This window comes from Macrobrachium rosenbergii, chromosome 41 (assembly GCF_040412425.1).
Source record: "Macrobrachium rosenbergii isolate ZJJX-2024 chromosome 41, ASM4041242v1, whole genome shotgun sequence".
NCBI classification, from domain to species: Eukaryota; Metazoa; Arthropoda; class Malacostraca; order Decapoda; family Palaemonidae; genus Macrobrachium; species Macrobrachium rosenbergii.
Genome location: NC_089781.1, coordinates 92077988 through 92092987, shown reverse-complemented (window position 1 = coordinate 92092987; position 15000 = coordinate 92077988). Strand labels below are relative to the sequence as shown.

At 37.0% G+C, this 15000-nt stretch overlaps 2 protein-coding genes across 2 annotated transcripts in view; one reads left to right on the top strand and one right to left on the bottom strand.

Moving 5' to 3' along the window:
* Nucleotides 1-15000, top strand: part of LOC136827245 (GATA zinc finger domain-containing protein 10-like) — a 108686-nt gene that overhangs the window by 69254 nt on the left and 24432 nt on the right. The gene's annotated exons all lie outside the window — the stretch shown is intronic.
* LOC136827007 (uncharacterized) overlaps nucleotides 1-15000 on the bottom strand; it is a 341112-nt gene that overhangs the window by 325081 nt on the left and 1031 nt on the right. The window contains 1 exon segment of the mRNA XM_067084662.1: nucleotides 14697-15000. This exon segment is cut by the window's right edge and continues 1031 nt beyond it. The gene's annotated coding sequence lies outside the window, so the exon portion shown is untranslated.

Here is a 15000-nt window from a genome sequence, read left to right as displayed (position 1 = left end):
GTCCTCATTAGAAAATGACGAACGGAAAAGTGAATTACCATCTAACCATGCGCAACTGTGATTCGAATAAATCTGCTCTAGATTCCTAGTACAGCTTCTAAAGAAGACAACACTGCCCAAAATGGGAAACTGCAGTATCTGCAAAATTTTCGAAACTGAGATATGCCATCTATTGTGCTCGTGAAACACTAATACACAAGTTACTGCAGTTTCAGAATGATTCTTCAATGCTTTATTTAGGTGGTTCCATTTGCAGTATATGCAAAATCAGTAGTAAGGCAAGGGGAAACTGCAGTATCTACCATTTTTCTCAGTTTTGTTCTTTTGCAGATACTGCAGTCTTCCATTGTAGGGCAGAACATCTTAATTCCAACCTCACGTATTTTCAAGTTTTGACGTATCATTACTTATCGCCTTGTCGATGGAGTAACATAGACAGGATTCTTTTCTTCTGTAGCTTAATTTCTCGTTTCCTTGACCATCCACTGTGAGGAATGGAATGGAATATAAAATTTAGACTAAAGGCCATGCGCTGGGAATCCAATGTGAGAGAATTATTAAGTTTTTAAAGGCTATTTCATAACTTGTCGATGGCGCAACACCTGCCCCTTTCGCGACTTCAAATTGGGTTCCTTGTAGCTCTTGCTCTTTCTCATATTTATCTTAGCTTTTCAGCGATGATGTTCATTAATATGTGGCCTCTTCTGTCCCTGTTTTTGATACTTATTCATTTTTTCCCATTCCTTATCCTGCCTCATTCGTTTTCAAAACAGAATTCAAAATGCTGTTCTGAAAAATATTTCATTACTGAAACGAATGTGTGAACTCTGTGTAAATTTATTGGAGTAATAAAAAGAAACTGAGTTTATTTTGAAATCAAAGAGAAATTGTTAATTACGTATACGTCTGGCTTCGAAATTTAAAAAAAGTAACTGCTACATTACTGAAAAGAGTTTGCGGGCTGTGTAAACATATTTGTTGAATAACAAAAAGCTAAGTTTGTAGTGAAATTAAAAAGAAAAATTTTTAATTATGTATAGATATGAATCCTAATCTTTAAAAATTAAGTTTCAATACTGAAACGAAAAATAGGCTCAGTTCTTATGCTTTTCCACCTAAGCTTTATTATTTTAGTTTGATTACTTTCGGGCAAACAGATTAAAATCTCTTACAGCCATCAACGTTTCCGAGCTATAAACTGCTGAATATATCTCTAAAGCATTTGTCCTGGAATTGTCCTGTGAAGTGTGACCCAAATAAATCATTGTTTCTTTTTGACGTGACACTTGAATCAAAGTTTAAACTGTCTCTTCAAAAATATATAATATTTTTTTTTTTAAGTACAATTTCTGTCATTTCCTGGTTAAAACAAGAGATCAGTTCCAAATCCTTTTTTCTAGTTTGGACACGTAATACACGGTACCAACTGCCCTCCTAAAAATACTCCACGAAATTTGGAATCCTGGTATTCCTTCCGTATTCCTGATTCTTCAAAAACGATCATTTTCATTTTTTAAAAGACAGGTCCATTGGATTTCCGAATACTCTACTCTCTTCCGTTTTCCCATTTCTACCAAACCTCCCGTTTTAAAAATGCAGGTCGTTTATTTCCGTCATAATGAAGGTATATTTTTACCTTAGCGTTAATTACGATATTAGGATACTAAAAAATCATTTTCACTTACATGCCTGTCGACCTTGACATAAAACAACAAGTAATTTCAAAAATAAAGCTTCTATACTAATTAAAATCGGTATGTACACAAACCGCTTTTAAAACCAATGAGAAACGCTTCACCTTTTTTCACATATGGCGTCACAGCAGCCAAGGTCATCGAGACAAATGATGCCAGAACTTTTAATTTGTTAGTGGATCTCATTAATTTCCGTATCGACTAGACGTGATGTTTGAACAGCTTATTATATTTACCCCGGGATATTCCGGCAATTATTTGCTCTCTCTCTCTCTCTCTCTCTCTCTCTCTCTCTCTCTCTCTCTCTCTCTCTCTCTGTATTTCATTCAACGCTGTGGTGCTTGCATTTGTAAATATTTACACATAATTCCTCTTTTTCTCTCTCATACGCTTTTCATTAAAAACTGAGACGCTTGTAGCTATATATATTTATTTGCCCACTTCAGAGCTAAGTACATAATATAAATGCGAGCTTTCTCTCTCTCTCTCTCTCTCTCTCAGAAAATTAGGTAACCCACAAAGTTCTAAGACATCTTTTAGCAAAGCAGAATATCATTATGGTTTATAAAGCATTATTGCTACTGATCCTAGAGACCCAGAATAATTATCATACGGCTTAATTAAAAATATAATAATAATAATAAGCACTATTATTATTATCATAAATGCTAATAACCATCTTTACAGTAACTTTAAACTCTATCCCTAATAATAATAATAATAATAATAATAATAATAATAATAATAATAATAATAATAATAATAATTATTATTATTATTATCATTATTATTATTATCATAAACACTAATAACCATGTTTGAATTAACCTTAAATTGTATCCTCATAATAATAATACTAACAAATAAATAAATACTTAACAGATAAATTAAAATAATCACATCCCCTTTGACACAAACGATAAAAAAAATATATATCCTCATTTGCATAACAAGGTATTTCACCAGACACCAATTTCCCCCCACCCCCAACGCCCCCTTGGCAGCCCCCTCCCAGGGCGTTGTGATAACGCCATTATTTTTTCGGACAGGGGAATCGCCAATGCATTAATGAAGATTAATGATGTACAACAGATCATTTCCATTTTTCCGAAGAGCTAATTTTTAAAAATTTTTTGGATGTTCCTAATCAGTCGTTTATTGTGCTTTGGGAGTGACTGGGGAACTGATTAATGGATTGTGTTTGTGTCTGCCGTGTCGGAGAGGATTTTTCTCCGCGTTGCTGTAATAGTGCATCTTATATTTTCTAATTACATATATGCATATGCAGCATTAGACTTATTTTACGTGGCTAAGAACCAATTGGTTACCTAGCAACGGGACCTACAGCTTATTGTGGAATCCGAACTACATTATAGCGAGAAATGAATTTCTATCACCAGAAATGAATTCCTCTAATTCTTCATTAGCCGGCCGGAGACTCGAGCTCGGGCCTAGCGAGTGCTAGCCGACAACTCTACCGGCTCGCCCAACGAAGAACTGTCCATACGAGAAAAGAGAATAAAACACCCTAACAGCTCGATAATTTCGCCTTCAACGAAGCCTCTTCAAGAGCTTCATCACAACTAAACAACTTGAACCCTTCTTAATAATCTTCTTGATGAGGTTGCTGTTGCTGTTATATTCGCTGTTAAAGTTAATTTGGTATAATATACCAGTACATCCAAAAATGGTAGTTTTTGGTCTTCGCTATTTTTATGGTGAAATTTAGCACTCATTTTACTGTGAAGATGCCTTTCTTTCAATGTCTGTGAATCTTGTTTGTTGCGATGAAAATGTCGTCAATGTATCCTGCATAAATTTCTGGTTTCTCATGATCACTGATAACGGTGTCCCCTAGATTGGCCATGAACGCACTCGCCGTAAGAACGCCTGGGGTGAACCCATGGTCACAACTGGCGGTACAATTCTCCTTTGTGGAAGTAAAACAGTGCCTCTTCTGTGCATGCTTCAAGCATGCTTCATATGGTCTTCTCTCGGATTTGCTTTGTGACCGGTACACGTGGCTGAGGATTACGTCTATCGCGGTGTCGACTGGCACGTTCGTAAACAAGCTTTCGACACCCATCTTTGTTTGTTTTTAGTTTTCAAGATGTCGCTGGGCCCGAGTTCGAGTCTCCGGCCGGCTGATGAAGAGTTAGAGGAATTTATTTCTGGTGACAGAAATTCATTTCTCGCTATAATGTGGTTCGGATTCCACAATAAGTTGTAGGTCCCGTTGCTAAGTAACCAGTTGGTTCTTAGCCACGTAAAATAAATCTGATCCTTCGGGCCAGCCCTAGGAGAGCTGTTAATCAGCTCAGTGGTCTGGTTAAACTAAGGTATGTAATAGTAGTAAGATGTCTATGAATTCGGTTGCTGATCTTAGTGTGTGCTTATGGGGTGATTGCGTCGTTCAGGGTCTGGGCTATTTTGTAGGTGGGGGATGTGATCTGTGATATGATTGGTCTGAGTGGGTCATTGTTTTCGTGGGTTTATGCTGGTCCGCTGGTATAGTGGTTAGTGTCGTGGCATGCCACTCAGATGTTGCGGGTTCGCGTCTCCCCCAGGGAAATGAAAAATCACTGGCACTGTATCATGATCAGTTGCTGCTGCAGTGTAGGGTCTGCGGTGGGAGGTGGAAACCGACATTCTTTGGAATCTTGAATTTCAAGTCAATGGCCCCTTTAGTGTGCTTGTTCTATGTGAATAGGGTTCATCTGCTGAAATAATAATAATAATAATAATAATAATATATAATAATAATAATAATAATAATAATACTGTACCATAGCAGTATTTAGGGCTAAAAAAAGTTAAGTATACCTTAGTTTAACCAGACCACTGAGCTGATTAACAGCTCTCCTAGGGCTGGCCCGAAGGATTAGACTTATTTTACGTGACTAAGAACCAACTGGTTACTTAGCAACGGGACCTACAGCTTATTGTGGAATCCGAACCACATTATAGCGAGAAACGAATTTCTTTCACCAGAAATAAATTCCTCTAGCTCTTCATCAGCCGGCTGGAGACTCGAACTCGGGCCTGCCGAGTGCTAGGCCACAGCTCTGCCGACTCACCCAACGAAGAGCTAAAGCCTCCCACGATGTTCGGGAAAGAGTTCTAATGGCACTGTGCGTTGGCCTCCTTTGATAATCGTGGCATTTTCTTCTTTAACTGGTCCGTAGAGTCTTTAAAGATAACGAATTTTGTAGCGTTATTTAAAATGTTGTCCATCTTCTCCTCACTAAATGGAGTTGAATACAGAATTTTGTCCAAAGGCCAAGCACTGAGACCTATGAGGCCATTCAGCGCTGAAACGGAAATTGACAGTAAGAGGTTTGAAAGGTGTAACAGGAGGAAAACCTCAAAGCAGATGCACTATGAATCAATTGTTAGGAGAGGCTGGGAAGTAAGACGGAAGAAAGAGAATATGAAAGGAGGTACAGTAAAAGGAACGAAAGTGGTGCAGGTAGGGGACGGAGGGACGCTGCAAAGAACCTTAAGTAATGCCTGCAGTGCACTGCATGAGGTGCACTGACGGCACTAACCCCCTACGGAGAATCATCTTCTCATATTCTTGTTTGTACATCACAGCGTATATTATTGTTTTATCACCTCTGCATATCTTTATGTTTATAATGTTTTCAAGTTCCTTGGCAGCTTGCTTTAAACTCGTCGTTAATATTTTACTCTGGTCGTGCCCCCTTTCGTCAGCAGCCCCCTCCCAGCAACTCTCCAATGCACCCGTCTTCCATGTGTTCTATTTGTTACAAATTGTCTACCAGTTTTTCCACGTTTAATCGTTTTTCCTGCTTGTTTGTTCCTCCAGTGTAATGGCGGTTCAATCCGCAGTTTCCAAGAATTCCTTTTGGTCATCGGTAAGTTTTACGTCGATCAAGTTGATGTAGGCCTAATCCTACACTGCGGTCAGCTTAGAGCAATGGTTCCCAACCTTTTTCGTGCCGTTCCCCCTTTTCCAGTCACTTTTCACCTGTGGACCCCTACAACGAAATAGGTTAAGCCAGCAAAACTAATAAAAGATTTTTCTGCAAAAAATGAATGTATTCATGCAAAATGCCTTGCACTTTTATGCTGATTAAGCTGTAGGCCTATTTATAAGAAATCAGAAAACATTCCGCTCAGCACTTTTTTATTTAAGTAAAATACATAGGAAAAATGTTATGCTAATGTTGTTATAGTTGTAGGTATTGTACACAAAAAATCTTCCTGTCATCTCTATGGACCCCTGGTTGGGAACCACTGGATTAGAGGTATAAAAGGAACGGAGGGTTAAGTATACCTTAGTTTAACCAGACCACTGAGCTGATTAACAGCTCTCCTACGGCTGGCCCGAAGGATCAGATTTATTTTACGTGGCTAAGAACCAATTGGTTACCTATCAACGGGACCTACAGCTTATTTTGGAATCCGAACCACATTATTGCGAGAAATGAATGTCTATCACCAGAATTAAATTCCTCTTATTCTTCATTGGCCGGTCGGAGATTTGAACTCGCGGCCAGCAGAGCGCTAGCTGAGAACGGAACCACTCGACCAACGAGGAACAAAGGGTGCTTCTATATATTAGTTCTTGCTTGAAAAAGCTTGAGACGCAGGCGAAACGGACCGTGGCACTAGAAATGGAGACCACACCACGACCATGTGTACTTATCCAGATTTTTGAAGAAAGATTGAAAACAGAAGTAAAGAAGTATGAAAAAGTTAGCATCCAAGAAGTCAACGCCACAATGGCGATTGCCTGCAACAAAATTGTGAAAGGGGAAACTCTGCCCAAAACACACACACACACACACACACACACACACACACACACACACATATATATATATATATATATATATATATATATATATATATATATATATATATATATATATATATATATATATATATATATATATATATATCACAGTGTGTGTGTACGTGTATATGTGTGAATTTGTGTAAGCCTTTTACCGGCTGAGAATATTTTACCAAGAACTTCATCTGAGGATAGGATTTCAAAGAAGTGTCATATAAAGAGTGTTTAACCTCTAGTAAGGACTTCCCAGCCATCAAATCTAAAAGTAATCACGACCTCTTATTAAAACTAACACACACACACACACACACACACATATATATATATATATATATATATATATATATATATATATATATATATATATATCTATATAATATATATTTACTAATATATATATATATATATATATGTGTGTGTGTGTATGTGTATGTATATATATATTTACTAATAGGACCTCACTGAAACTGGATGGTATCTAGCGGAGATATTTATTCAATAAAAATTACAAAGCTTTCCAGGACTAACAAGATACTTGACAATGAGGACTTTTAGTCTTGGAAAGCTTTGTAATTTTTATTGAATAAATATCTCTGCTAGATCCCACCCAGTTTCAATGAGGTCCTGTAAGTAATTATTATTGCACAGATAACTGTGTAAGTGATAAAGTTAATATATATAAATACTCACATATACATCATATATATATATATATATATATATATATATATATATATATATATATATATATATATATATATATATATATATATATATATATATATATATATATATATATATATATATATATATATATATATATATATATATATATATATATATATATATATATATATATATATATATATTATGTAACTTCATATAAATCCTCAAGGTTAATTTCTTCAACGACGCCTCCATCAGGTATGTAAAAAGAGATATGACCCACGGCCAAAAATTCCTGGAATATTAAATATGAATCAGGTACATGTCCTAGAATTATCAAGAAACCCGAGAACATACTACTGATCCATCTCTATCTGGTCTGGTCACGATACCTGAACGTAACGTGTACATTATACATGTTAAGTACGCGATCTAGATCAATCATCAGTGAGAGATAATGTTCGTGTATCTTTTATTTCTTTGTCCTTTATCCTGTCTTTTATTTTATATATTTTATTTTTATTCTGGGCTTTCACTGTACCGTTCTGTTTAACGTAATGGGATGGAAATATCTGAAAGGAATGTCTGTCAAAATAATATATTTCTGATTTCCTCTCATTGCTTTGCTTGAAAGATATGATGGAGTATATTTCCTTGAAATTTATAATTTTTTATTTTTTATCCCTTTCTTTATAATTACTTATGTGTCAAAATTATATTTTTTATGATTTGCTTTCAGTGCTTAAAATATTCAAGAATGCTTCCTTTACAATTTTAATATTTTTAAATTTTTATTTTTTGTAACTTTATTTCTTATTTTGGCAGTAACTGCTCTCTCTTGTTAATTATACATAATTGGTTTTACTAATTCTTCCTGTTAACTGCAAATGGGTATTTTAATATTAACTTTTAATATCAACTCTACAAAAAAAGAAAATAATAGCGATGATAACAGAAATATTTAGTTTACAATTTTTCTTAACAGAACAAAATTAATAACTACAGAAAAATTAATAACTACAGTCATTAGTCTTGACTTAAAATAACACGAGAGTTGCAGCAGCGATAAATAAAAAAAAAAGAGGAAACTGAATACAAAAAGGCTCATAAAGAAAGAAAATCACGTGGCCTAAGGATAAATCAAAACAAAAGAAAACAGTTCAAGTATAAAAACAGGTTTAAAGACGAATGGGAAAAGTTTCTGTGCGTCATATATTTTTCCCCAAAACGGAAACTCAAAATTTTTTTCATGAAAGAGAGAAAGATGGTAATTCCACCAATAACCATAATTTACGAGAGGGAGAGAGAGAGAGAGAGAGAGAGAGAGAGAGAGAGAGAGAGAGAGAGAGAGAGAGAGAGATGCCACTAATAGCTAATGTACGAGTGGAGAGAGAGAGAGAGAGAGAGAGAGAGAGAGAGAGAGACTAATAGCTAATGAGAGTGGAAAGAGAGAGAGAGAGAGAGAGAGAGAGAGAGAGAGAGAGAGAGAGAGAGAGAGTAATCCTACCAATATCCTATGTACGAGTGGAGAGGGAGAGAGAGAGAGAGAGAGAGAGATGCCACCAATATCCAATGTACGAGTGGGGAGAGAGAGAGAGAGAGAGAGAGATAGAGAGAGAGTAATCCTACCAATATCCTATGTACGAGTGGAGAGGGAGAGAAAGAGAGATGCCACCAATATCCAACATACGAGTGGAGAGAGAGAGAGAGAGAGAGAGAGAGAGAGAGAGAGAGAGAGAGAGAGGGTTCGTCATACATAAAGAAACACTCGAAGGAGGCCACCGAAGACAATTTCTCAGAAAAAAATAATAAAAAAATAATAATAAAATATGAAATATCATTTTCCCTTCGCGTGTCCACTGCCTGTCTCTTTTCTCTTTAGGATACACCTCCCCGCCCCCACCCCCTCTACACTTTAACACATGCCGGAAATATGGCCAGAAAATATATTTTCAAGGCTTAGAAATATTTCCAACCTATAGCAGCACCACCGCCATTCCTGGGAATAATTTCATTTTTACATAAATGAGAATGAGGGGTAGCCTCCCCCTCCCCTGGCGTGAGGACATGCTATAGAAAGGAAATACTTTGAGAGTTTTTTTATTTCGTATTTTACCTGGAGGCCGGTGGGAGGGGCAACCCACTGTCCTGATAGATAGAGAAATCTTATCAACTTGAAAGGAAAGTTAAAGAAACAGGGTAATGTTATGTACTTTGAGAACTCCTTTTAATTCGTATTTTACCTGAAGGCCGGTGGGAGTGGCAACCCACTGGTTTTACAGGTAAAGAAATCATATAAAGCTGAAGAAATAATATGAAAGGTTAAAAAAAGAATAATAATATGTAGTCGAATAAGAAAAAAAAAAAGGAAGAACGCTATGGAAGAGAAAGTCTCAAAGGAAAGGATAATGAGAATGGACTCGAGGCAGAAACGCCCTTTGAATTAGTTAAGGGTATATGCTATAGAAAACATCCCATGAAAAATGAAACCTACACGAGTTAGGAAAACACTAAAAAAATAATTTATCATGATATTAATTCCCAGCGTTCAAAGGAAACACCCTCATTATGAGGGAAAGTTATGTGTGTCCTGTAAGGAATTCAAACGGGAGGATGGTAATACTGGATCTAATTCCAAGAGTGATGAAAACGCCTCTTGTATGAGGGAAGGTTATACGCATCAGGAGGAAGAAGGGCAAAATACAAAGTTACAAAACTCTGGGAGAACAAAAATTCAAAAGAAATGAGTGATAATGATATTGGATAAATGGAATGGAATATATAGAATTTAAGCCAAAGGCGAAGCGCTGGAACCTACGAGGTCATTCAGCGCCGAAAGAGAATTGACAGTAAAAAGGCTTGAAAGGTGTAACAGGAGGAAAACCTCACAGTTCCACTAAGAATCAACTGTTAGGAGAAGGTGGAAAGTAAGATGGAAGTAAGAGAATATGAACGGAAGTACAGTAAAAGGAATGAAAGAGGTTGCAGCTAGGGGCTGAGGGATGCTGCTAAGAACCTTAAGTAATGCCTACAGTGCACCGCGTGAGGTGTACTGACGGCACTACCACACTACGGCGGATAGAGGATTAAGTCCTTAAGAGAAGCGAGAGAAAATGCCTCTTAGATGAAGAAAGGTTATACTACGAGCCATGGAAAAAGGGGAAAAAATAGACAAGAGACGGGAAAAACGCCCTTGCAATACGGGAAGGCTATAAAAATCTTGGGAAATATCCGAAGTACGGTAGTTGAACGGACGAAGTACTTCATGAGTCCACAATAATATATATATATATATATATATATATATATATATATATATATATATATATATATATATATATATATATATATATATATATATATATATATATATATACATGAATAAAGAACAATAAACGCTAACATAATACATATATAACATTGACAAATACATATACTGTATATATACAGTATACAGTATATAGTATATATATATATATATATATATATATATATATATATATATATCAATATATATATATATATATATATATATATATATATATATATATATATATATATATACATATACTGTAATATACAATATTAGCTTTAAAAGCAATAACCGCTAAAACGGTAATGATCGGTCTATTCCAGCTCAGCAGAGTGCACCTGAATATGACAGTATACATATTTTTGTGCGAGCAAGAATAGGCCTATATCCACCTGCACGGCCTTGTGGTTTAGCCTAAAAAAAAAAAAAACAACGCCGAGGGAGATATTAATAAGAAGTATTTATTTTGCAGGTTAAGAGAAAAACGACAAAAAAATATAACAACAATAAGTATTGCTTTCGCAGATGAGCAGACCACTTTATTAGCCTAGGGGAAAAAAACGCCGAGAAAGATATTAACAAGTGTTCCTTTTCAGTGATGAGTTGACCATTATGTTAAATCACAACTGTGACTTTCTCTGTTTTGAATAACAGCAGTGACTTTCTCTGTTGCGAAATGGAATCACAGCTGTGACTTTCTCTGTTGCGAACTGAAATCACAGCTGTGGCTTTCTCTGTTGTGAACTGGAATCACAGCTGTGATTTTCCCTGTTGTGAACTGGAATCACAGCTGTGACTTTCTCTGTTATGAACTGGAATCACAGCTGTGACTTTCTCTGTTATGAACTAGAATCACAGCTGTGACTTTCCCTCTTGTGAACTGGAATCATAACTGTGATTTTTCCTGTTATGAACTGGAATCACAGCTGTGATTTTTCCTGTTATGGACTGGAATCACAGTCGTGACTTTTCCTGTTGTGAACTGGAATCACAGCCGTGACTTTTCCTGTTACGAACTGAAATCACAGCTGTGACTTTTCCTGTTATGAACTGGAATCACAGCTGTGATTTTTCCTGTTATGGACTGGAATCACAGTCGTGACTTTTCCTGTTGTGAACTGGAATCACAGCCGTGACTTTTCCTGTTACGAACTGAAAATCACAGCTGTGACTTTTCCTGTTATGAACTGGAATCACAGCTGTGATTTTTCCTGTTATGGACTGGAATCACAGTCGTGACTTTTCCTGTTGTGAACTGGAATCACAGCCGTGACTTTTCCTGTTACGAACTGAAATCACAGCTGTGACTTTTCCTGTTGTGAACTGGAATCACAGCCGTGACTTTTCCTGTTACGAACTGAAATCACAGCTGTGACTTTTCCTGTTATGAACTGGAATCACAGCTGTGATTTTTCCTGTTATGGACTGGAATCACAGTCGTGACTTTTCCTGTTGTGAACTGGAATCACAGCCGTGACTTTTCCTGTTACGAACTGAAATCACAGCTGTGACTTTTTCCTGTTATGAACTGGAATCACAGCTGTGACTTTTCCTGTTGCTGTTACAGTTGTGACTGTTATGAACTGGAATCACAGCTGTGACTTTTCCTGTTATGAACTGGAATCACAGCTGTGACTTTCTCTGTTATGAACTTTTTTCCTGTTATGAACTGAATCACAGCTGTGGAAACTGGAATCACAGCTGTGACTTTCTCTGTTATGAACTGGAATCACAGCTGTGACTTTTCCTTTTGTAAACTAAAATCACAGCTGTGACTTTCCTGTTGCGAACTGGAATCACAGCCGAACAGAATCACAGCTTGATTTTTCCTGTTATGGACTGGAATCACAGTCGTGACTTTTCCTGTTACGAACTGAAATCACAGCCGTGACTTTTCCTGTTATGAACTGGAATCACAGCTGTGACTTTTCCTGTTGCGAACTGAAATCACAGTTGTGACTTTCTCTGTTATGAACTGGAATCACAGCTGTGACTTTCTCTGTTACGAACTGGAATCACAGCTGTGACTTTCTCTGTTATGAACTGGAATCACAGCTGTGACTTTTCCTTTTGTAAACTAAAATCACAGCTGTGACTTTCCCTGTTGCGAACTGGAATCACAGTTGTGGCTTTCTCAGTTGTGAACAGGAATCACAGCTGTGATTTTTCCTGTTATGGACTGGAATCACAGTCGTGACTTTTCCTGTTGTGAACTGGAATCACAGCCGTGACTTTTCCTGTTACGAACTGAAATCACAGCCGCGACTTTTCCTGTTATGAACTGGAATCACAGCTGTGACTTTTCCTGTTGCGAACTGAAATCACAGCTGTGACTTTCTCTGTTATGAACTGGAATCACAGCTGTGACTTTCTCTGTTATGAACTGGAATCACAGCTGTGACTTTTCCTGTTGCGAACTGAAATCACAGCTGTGACTTTCTCTGTTATGAACAGGAATCACAGCTGTGACTTTCTCTGTTATGAACTGGAATCACAGCTGTGACTTTCTCTGTTATGAACTGGAATCACAGCTGTGACTTTTCCTGTTGCGAACTGAAATCACAGCTTTTTTCTCTTTTGAACTGAACTAAAATCACAGCTGGAATCACAACTGACTTTCTGTTTTTGTGAACTGGAATCACAGCTGTGACTTTCTCTTTGCGAACTGGAATCACAGCTGTGACTTTCTGTGGTGGAATCACAGCTGTGACTTTCTCTGTGGTGCCCCAGTTCACGGTCTAAGAATCCTTCCAGAATCGTGCCAAGGACACACTGCTAATTTCCAGCGACATCATTTCGGGAAAGAAAGGAAACTTGGATGAAGCGCTTTATTGACGGAAGCCATAGTCGTAGAAGCACTCAAAGTGCTTCTTCTTCTCCTCCTGCACTCCGTTAAGTGGCCCAAGAAACACTTGCTATGCGCGCGTGTATGCAAAGATTAGAGGTATGGCTATTTGGGTTGAGTAAAGGAACTTTGTATGTGATGTGCACAAACGCGTGTGAAATCATATTGTAAACAGCCTTTTATACTATATATATATATATATATATATATATATATATATATATATATATATATATATATATATATATATATTGTATATAACGTCATTTCATCGGTAGCTTCCTTGCCTATCAAATGAGGGAAAACAGGTTTCCATCCCAAGTGTGTATGAGTGTGACAACAAAAACGCCAACGTTACTTATACACACAGACTATGTATGAATCATGTTAAATAAGACAAAACTGTAATCAATAAATATTATTTATTCTAAAGACACATCATAATTCATGACCTTCCATTTGCTGAAAAAAATAAATTACCTTTACGAAATAGTGAAATCGAGCATTCACCGAGTATAGGCCTATTACAGGCATCAAACTGAAAATTTCTCTAAACTAAAGGTTTGTAATCATCATTTAATGTCTTTTCATTATCACTGAAGCTCTCTGGAACACGCAGTATAAATTGCAGGCAGGTTTTAGCTAGCAATCTTAGACCAATGCATGCTCGTGATTGCAGGTTTACAACTTACTGGGTAAAAGATGGTTTACTTCTTTGCTCTCTCTCTCTCTCTCTCTCTCTCTCTCTCTCTCTCTGTCTCTCTCTCTCTCTCTCTCTCTCTCTCTCTCTCTCTGGATAACTGGAAACAGCATGAACTAAGAGTATGTACTTGTAAGCTCTTCTCCTCTCTCTCTCTCTCTCAGGATAACCGTAAACATCTTGTACTAAGAGTGTGTACTTGTAATCTCTCCTTCTACCCTCACACTCTCTCCCTCTTTCCCTCTCTCTCTAAAGACCACTAAGATTAGCATGTTTTGAAAGTACAAACATGTGAGCACACAAACAGGTTAATCATCTGAACAACAAAGCGTGTTTATTAGCAATGGGGAAAATGAATGACAAAACCAAATACAAGATAAAAATAAAGCTGGTGCATCGCGATCAAAGCACAACAATGGCCTCTTTGATAAAAAATTTTAAAAAGTTACTTTGTAGTACTTTTTTTTAATCTAACATCAGCCAAAACAGGGACACAGGTAGGCAGATGAGACCTGATATCATTCGCTCTAATTTCGCAACAGGAACACAAACGCACACACACACACAGGTGTGGCAGGTACTGTTGGCCAATATCTGCCAGGTGAATTTTTCCCAGACAATTTCGTATCTTTTGCTTCATCTTTTGTTGTACTCACCTGAAGTTGGTGGAAGAAGATGTCAACGCTACTTCTGCTACTGCTGCTCCTGCTTCTTGAAGTAACGATTATCTGTAGAATAAGCGCGTCCCACTGACGAAGGTCAATATCCCCACTTTTTCGTCTTGTGTGTCAAGTCTCCCTCCTCATAGGCGTTGTATTTTCCTTTCTTTCCATTTACCTCTTCTATTCTTCTTCTTTTTATTCCTCCTACGTCGTGAAGTCGTGAAGTTTAAAACCCGGTGAACGCACAAGTTTAACACGCCGTTCCTCTGCTCATTCTTTCTTTTGTTATTTTGTTTTT